This window comes from Neomonachus schauinslandi, chromosome 6, assembly GCF_002201575.2.
Source record: "Neomonachus schauinslandi chromosome 6, ASM220157v2, whole genome shotgun sequence".
Taxonomy (NCBI): domain Eukaryota; kingdom Metazoa; phylum Chordata; class Mammalia; order Carnivora; family Phocidae; genus Neomonachus; species Neomonachus schauinslandi.
In genome coordinates this window covers 35,224,795-35,232,602 of record NC_058408.1, presented here as the reverse complement: position 1 = coordinate 35,232,602, position 7,808 = coordinate 35,224,795, and positions in this window count along the sequence as shown.

Sequence of the window (7,808 nt, the reverse complement as noted above, 5' to 3'; positions counted from 1 at the left end):
ATACAAGCAGGGGGAACAGCAGAGGGAGAAGCAGACTCCCCGCTGAGCAGGGAGCCTGATCCCAGAAGCCTGGGATCACAACCTGAGCCGAAGGAAGACGCTTAACTGACTGAGCCACCCAGGCGCCCCTGTAGTGAAGCTCTTTGGAAGCTCATGCACGCGTGCCTTTTGGTTCTCTGAGGTCGAGAACGTGGGCGGGCAGGCTTGGGGCTGCCTGGGTGCTTAGACGGGTGGGCTGACTTTGTGCTTCGGTTTGGGTCTATGGGAATCCTCCCGCTTAAACGGGTGGTAGTGAAGTTGAACGCCCTGACTTTATGTTGTGCTATAATAAAAATACCAACCAATATTTAAGGGTATCAGCACATCTCACTTCATTGTCACAGCAGTACACATACAAAGAGGTCCTGTTCATATGCGCAATATTGCAGAGGAGAAAACTGATGCTTAGAAAACATAGCACACTAAAAAAAGAAAAAGAAAAGAAAGAGAAAAGGAAAACCTTACACACTAGCAAGAGAGGATGGGAACTTTTGTCTGATGCGACCATAAGCTTTTACCCACAAGGGTCGAACACCTGTGTGTGCTGTATCAAGAATGGGGACACAGGCTGAGATACCCGTCCTCACCCCACTCCCTCATTTCCTGAAAGTAATGGAAGAGCCCCTAGAAATAAATCTACTCCTACATTCGTCATGTTACAAGAGCCGAAACTCATCCAGAGAAGGAAAGTGACTTTCCCCAAAACACCCAGAGTCAATGTTAGAGAATGCCATAATACTGAATTAAGTGTCTCAAAACTGCACTTGGACGAAGGGGGGATGGAAAAACTTTAAATTTAAAGTGGTGTGATCGTTCCAGATCTTGATGGTGGCAGTGGTTACATCTTATATACAATTACCAAAATTAAACTGTACATTTAAAATTGGTGAATTTGGGGCACCTGGGTGGCTCAGTCGGTTAAGTGTCTGCCTTCGGCTCAGGTCATGATCCCAGGGTCCTGGGATGGAGCCCCACCTCGGGCTCTCTGCTCGGCAGAGAGCCTGGTTCTCCCTCACCCTCTGCTGCTCCACCTGCTTGTGTTCTTTATCTCTCTCTGTCAAATAAATAAATTAAATATTTTAAAGATTTTTTTTTTTTTTTATCATGAGAGACAGAGCAAGAGAAAAAGGCAGAGGAAGAAGCAGGCTTGCCGCCGAGCAGGGAGCCTGATGCGGGGCTCGATCCCAGGACCCTGAGATCATGACCTGAGCCGAAGGCAGACGCTTAACCATCTGAGCCACCCAGGCGCCCATAAATTAAATATTTTAAAAAATAAAAATAAAATTGGTGAATTTTAATGTACCAAAATAATAACCTCAACACATAAAGAGGAGAAAGCACAAAACAAAACTAGACTCAGTATTTCAGGGATATGCACAGGTGTGTGGGTCTTCTTGAGTCCACGGGATAAACACAGCAACTTTTTCCCCCTAATAACTTAATATCATGTTCTATAAAAACAAAGTGCTAAATCATAGATTGCAGAATTCATCTGAACATTTAAGGTAAAACAGGAGCCTTCAAAGAGAGTGTTCCCTTGGCTCGGCTATTAGGGGTGCTTCTGTGGGAAAATTTGAGCTTTGACCAATGCCATGTCACCCATGGAGAAGTTACACTAGAACTACTCGAATCCTATTCTTGTTGTGTCTAGTGACCATCTACTGTTCCTAATTAGATTCTGGGAGCTTGGGGTGGGGTAGGGCATGCAGGGGAAGGACTATCAAGAAAATATGCAAATAGCCAGTGGTGTCAGCAGCTGGCCCAGCCAAGGAAACCATACACAAACACACATCTGTCTTCGTCTAAGTTCAAGATAAAAGGTTAATTTATGTCAACAAAAGGCTGTTTGCAAAATGTCATCATATATTTTAAGGCACTAACCGCAGTATAATCTGGCTGTAACAATCAAGTCATACTTTATTTTTCCTCCCACCATGTCCCAAGTGCTCCAGCTTCTCTCCCCAGAGGCAACCAGTTTCTTGGTGTTCTTCCAGAGATCTTCTGTAGAAAGCTATACTCTTGAGCACTTGAGATGACTCCTTATTCTCTCCTGGTTTCCACATCCTTGTAGTCTTGTGGACAGGTCTAGACGGTTCTCAGGCTCAGGCAAAACTGTGCCTTAGCCCCACCCCAGCAGTCTCATCATTGGCTCACTAGACAATGAAAAAAGAGTCCTTCTTCTAAAAAATATTTATATTAGCCTTTAACAACACAAAAGGGAACCCTGTGTAAAATTTTAACCTGAGAATCCAGAATTTAAACATTTTTTTCATGCCTTCAGTGAAAATTCTCTTAGTAAAACCCACACAAAGAAGATGCATGTGCCAAATAGTGAAGGCCCTGGGAAAACTGTAATGAAGGCCAAATTTGTTCTTCCTTTCTTTTTCTCACACCCAGCCCTTACTTTTCCCTCCTCCAAGGTTTTCTTCTACTTTTATCCTCAGGCACTCAGTATTTTCAGGAGTAAAGACAGCCCAGGAAATAATCTTTTAACTAGTGTGCAGAGATATTAATGAATTAATGTAACTTTTCCCAGGATATTTGCAATTCCCTGGAGATTCCCTAGGATAATGATCTCAAAAGATGGGAGAGAAATGGCTGTCCCTTAGGACAAGAATATCAGAATAATAAGGAAGTGTTAATAATTTAAAAGAGAAAAACTTTCTTTGGAAAATGTCGAGAAATACAGAAGTAGACAAAATGGAATAATGCACTCCCATGTATCCATTACTCAGCTTCAGCAATTGCCAACACAAGGCCATCTTTTTTCACGAATACACCCACCCATTTCCCGTGACCTCCCTCAGCCCCACATTATTTTTGAAACAAATCCCAGGCATCATATGATTTCATCTGTACATATTTTAGTACACATTTTGACAAGATAAGGATTCTTTCTTGAAAATAGCCACAGTGGCATTATTTCACCTAAAAAATGATAAATTATTTAATAACATCATGTATCTAATTGGTGTTCAAATTTCTCATTGTTTAATAAATGTCATCTTTGTTTTCTTTACACTTTGATGGTTTAATGTCATCTGCTCTTCTCTATATTTCTTGTGAATAGTTTGCTGGATCTAGAACTTTGATCAGACTTCATTATAGTTGGTATTTTGTACTTCCTACAGGAGGCATATAATGTCTGATTGTCTTTTATTTGTGATGTTATCAGCCACTGGTGCTTAATGTCTAAATTCATTAATTCACTAGAGGTTGCATTCGCTTTCTTCTAATGGTGATCATTCAAGTTTTTGTTTTTGTTTTTAGTATCATTATGAACTCACGGAGTTCTACAAATTGATGTGTTTTCATCCCTTGCAAATATTACGGTGTATATGGTTTGAAAGAGCTTATTTGATGTACAGCTATATGTTTGAAAAGATGAATAAACAAAACACTTTATAATACAAACTACAGAATGTTGGCAGGAGTCTATCTCAGATTCTCAGCAGAGGGGGATGTTTGGGGAGGGTGGGAATGGGGACGTGTCGGCAGGTGTACAACTTGAAGCTATAGATCAGATATTGAAGATATTTGAGTTCTGAAACTAATGTGATAACTTACATAATAACAAGGTCACATGGGTTCAAGATATATTGACAGGGAGCCATATGTAATCCAAAGGTATGACTCTCTAATAATGGAAGTTTGGACTCCTCAGCTACTGATTTGGGAGGGTTCTGGGGAAGGTTCTTATATGCACACCCACGCATTTGTCTCCTCTCCTCCAGAGGTCAGACCGTTTCTTACACCCAAGACCAGCTCCCCCGCCATACATATACAGACGTGTCTCTATACACCCCAAAGCGATCCAGCCCCTCCCTGAGAATGCTGGTAGAAATCAGCATCTCGCTACCCTTATAATGAAATGATTCTATTTATTCATTAAAAAATGCATATAGTAAACACTGTGTGCCAGGTGTTACGCTAGCAGCTGAGGCTAGGAGAAAGAATAAGACTCATGCTGGCCTCTTAAAGGAGTTTGCAGTCTTGTTTAGGTGTAGACAAGTATGCAAATTATCGCAATATGCTGGGATAAATGCCGAACCCATAAATGCTAATGCCAAGGAAGCAGCCAGGACTGTTGTTTTAGGGCTGGGGTAGAAGGGATGGGGTGCCCTTGAGCATTCATCAGTCGGTCACTTTCGTAGGACATGAGGATTGAATTCCAAATTGATCTAGCTCTAGATCTTTGACTGTATGAGTTGTTTCAGCTGACTTCATGAACAGCGTGTGTGTGTGTGTTCAAGACAGGATATGAGAGATATAGGACAACAGGAAATTAGAAAGCTGTGTAGTCATTGGATTCCACGGCATTTATTGTGTGTGGGGCAATACATTTTCAAGGTGGAGCATGTTTTAGAAAATGAAACTCTGAGAAAGGGAAAAGCTTTGTAATGCACTTCAGTACACTCTACATAACATAGAAAAGTAAAATATTAATATATCTAGTTCCTACACTTTCTGTTCATCTGGACCCATAAGAAGTACCCATTGTCAAACCCAGAGCCTGGCATATCGTGATTTTTAAGAAATACGTTTCCCTCAGGTTTATCAGAGGTTGAGTTATATTAGGTCAAGCCTAAAAATGAAATATTTTATCAAATTATACTAATCTGATTGAGACGGAGCCTAAAATGCTGTGCTAGAGGGGACAAAGCTTTACAACCCTCCCTCCAGTGGAACATTGGCATAATTATATTCTACTTTTCATATTTTGGGGCAGGGCTCAGCATGCATAAATTTATCAGACATTTACTAAATAGTCACTGTGTTCAAGACATGACACTAGGCATCAAGGATTTTTAAAGCTCCAACCTCAGGCTTTGCCCTTGAAGATCTTACAGTCTAATTGGGGAGGCAAAAGCAAGTAATAAACAATTACACTGTCATGGGCTAAAATCTCTATTTGGGAGTGCCTGGCTGGCTCAGTTGGAAGAGCATGTGACTCTTGATCTCGGGATAATAATGAGTTTGAGCCCCACGTTGGATTTAGAGATGACTTAAATAAATAAAGCTTTAAAAAAATAAAATAAAATAAGATCTGTATTAGAAGGATGCACAAGGGGTTCTAGGAACCCAGAGGATAAAGAAACTCATTCTTCTGAGGAGGGGAGGGTGAGGGTAATGGGGAGCTGCACAGAGGATACACCAAGTCAGGGGTTCCCTAGTGAACATTAGGGAGAGAACATTCCATGGAGAGGGAATAGCACCAGCAAAGGTGTAAAGATGTGTTTGGAAAACGGCAAGTCCATGTTGCTGGGGTGGATGGGTGAGAGAGGCGTGGTTGGAGAGGCCAACTGGTGAGAAAGCCGTCCACTGAAGGCCTTGCATTCCTTGCTGGGGGGGTTCAGGCCCAACCCCACATGAGGTGAGAAGCCACTAAAGGATTTTGGGCCATGGGGTTACGTGATCAGATGTGGACTTTAGAGAAATCCTAATAATATCTGGTCTAAGAAACAAGGCTATTAAATCTCCCTTTTTGATGCCCCCCCTGAATAGTTAGTTTGGTACCCATGCTGCCCACCAAGACTTTGGAGACTTTTTCATATTTTTACCAAATGCTTCCTTCTTCTCAACATTTTTTTTTCACTTCTCAACATTTTTGAAACTAGCATCTCAAGTGTCCCTGATAGAATCATCCTAAGTAGAGACTATGGTGAATTCAGTTTAAGAAATCCACACCCTCCATACTGGTCCCTGTGCAGGGCATGGTTACAACACGAGGGCATCCCGTGGGCCAGCCTAAAGGACTTGCTCCCTATAGCTGTTAACTTCTTCTGTTCTCCCTTTCTAGCCTCAGAGATCCTGCATCCATCTGCCTAACAAAAAAGATCATTTGATTCACATGAGCTTGAGAATATTATTAGACACCCAAGGGGAGAGATCCAAGAGGTAGTCAGATGTGTGCACATCTGGGCTTCAGGGGAGAGGTCCCAGATGCCAGGAGGCCCAGGCACATCTGGGAGTGGTCAGCATATGAATAAGACATGATGAGATCACCTAGTATAAATACAGAGAGGAGGCCTGAGAACTCAGCCCTGGGGCCCTGCAAATTTAAGAGACTGGGGAGTTGAGGAAGAACCAGCAAAGTGACTGAGAAGGATCAGACATTGGGGGAGGATATTTTCTTCCATTTACTGACTGATCCTTCTCAGGAAAGGTAGGTTAACAAAGAGGTTAAGACGGAGGGTATTGGACTCAGATGGATCCAGATTCAGATCTTCGTCACACATTAAGTACTAAATGAGTTTACACTTCATATCTGTCACTGGGTCCAGTCTAGGACCAGGAGGGTATTTGCTTGTTGAGTAATCACTGATTGTGTACCACTGCACTCCAGGCATATAATGAGTGCCAAGGGCATTCATGCGGAAGAATCAAAAGCCCTGGGCTCAGGGAACTCACAGTCCAGAGGGAAGAGACAGTGCTAGAAGCCATGATTCTCCGTGACATCACGACATGATCAATTCTTTAATGAAAGTATGAGCCATGCACTGAGAAAGCAGAAGGGGGGAGTGATTAATCCAGCCTGCGATGGCCTGACTTAAAGGTGATGAATTTCTTCCTCATTTGTCTTTTATGTGTCATCTTACCCAAGAAAACTGTGACACTTCTGAGGCCTACCAACCAATCTATGTGACCATTTATGAGAATTTTTTTTTATTTTGGAGAGAAGAAGTATAGATTGTGGGTATAGATCGTGGTCCTACTTTTTGAAAAATGAAGAATTACTGTCTTGAATGAAATCAAATCCACAATTGCCTATTAGCCCAAATCAAAAGCGGTGGCTCTTACGTTCTCCCACATTTGACTATGACCAAATGACTCCCCCGTGTAGCCCCCATGCTGCAGGCTAAACCAAGGAGCCTATCACATCTGGTGTGGTAGGCTTCAGTGATCTGACTCTTTTTCCTTGGGCAATAATTTACCTTCCATTTGGTGGGGGCAGATTTTTTTCTTCAAATAGGGAAGCCCCAGTAAGCATCAGCCTTTCTGAGATTTAACAGCCATACATTTCTCATGAACAAGATTTCTCGCATCTTCTTGTACATTTTATTTCTCCTTGCTTTCTTCTTGATGCATTCATCCTGGTTAGAACTGAAAATTTTAGACATAAAATTTGTAACTAAAGATGTCCTTTCATGAGTTTATTATAAAGTCTTGCACTGAAAATTCCATAGGGCAGATGGCAGAGCTATTTGGAGCTCAGTGTGGAGCACCGTGGAGTATACTACCCTTATTCTGCAAACTGGTAGCTTCTCCAGCTCTCCCCGAAGACAGGGCTAGGGGTTTGGATGCCCAATGAATGTTTGGATCACTGTGTCCTCCAGTCCTAAAGTAACTGTAACAGCCATCCTTTTGGTGGCTGGTGTGGATGACGGTGACTTGGGACAAGGCAGGTCTCCAGTGGAAAGGGAGAGGTGGGTAGTTTGGGTAAGGGTTGAGTATTGGCAGCTGGGATCCAAGGAGGAAATTTTTTTCAACCACCCAGGAATATACTCTGAAATCAGTCTTTGTTCTCCAGAAAGCAAAAGGACCTTGAAAATCATTAAAAGAAAAGGAAGTCCTGATTTTAAAATGAAGAAAACTCTACCCTTTTTTCTCAGGGAAGATACATTTGTTTCCCAAGTAGGGCATATTACTTGAAGAATAGTCATTCTTCAAAGTTATCTCTGTGCTTCAGCCTTTAACTAAAAGGAATAAGTGTCTTCTGATATAGGAATCCCAATGATGCTGAGTACAATGGACTGAGTGTGTGTGTC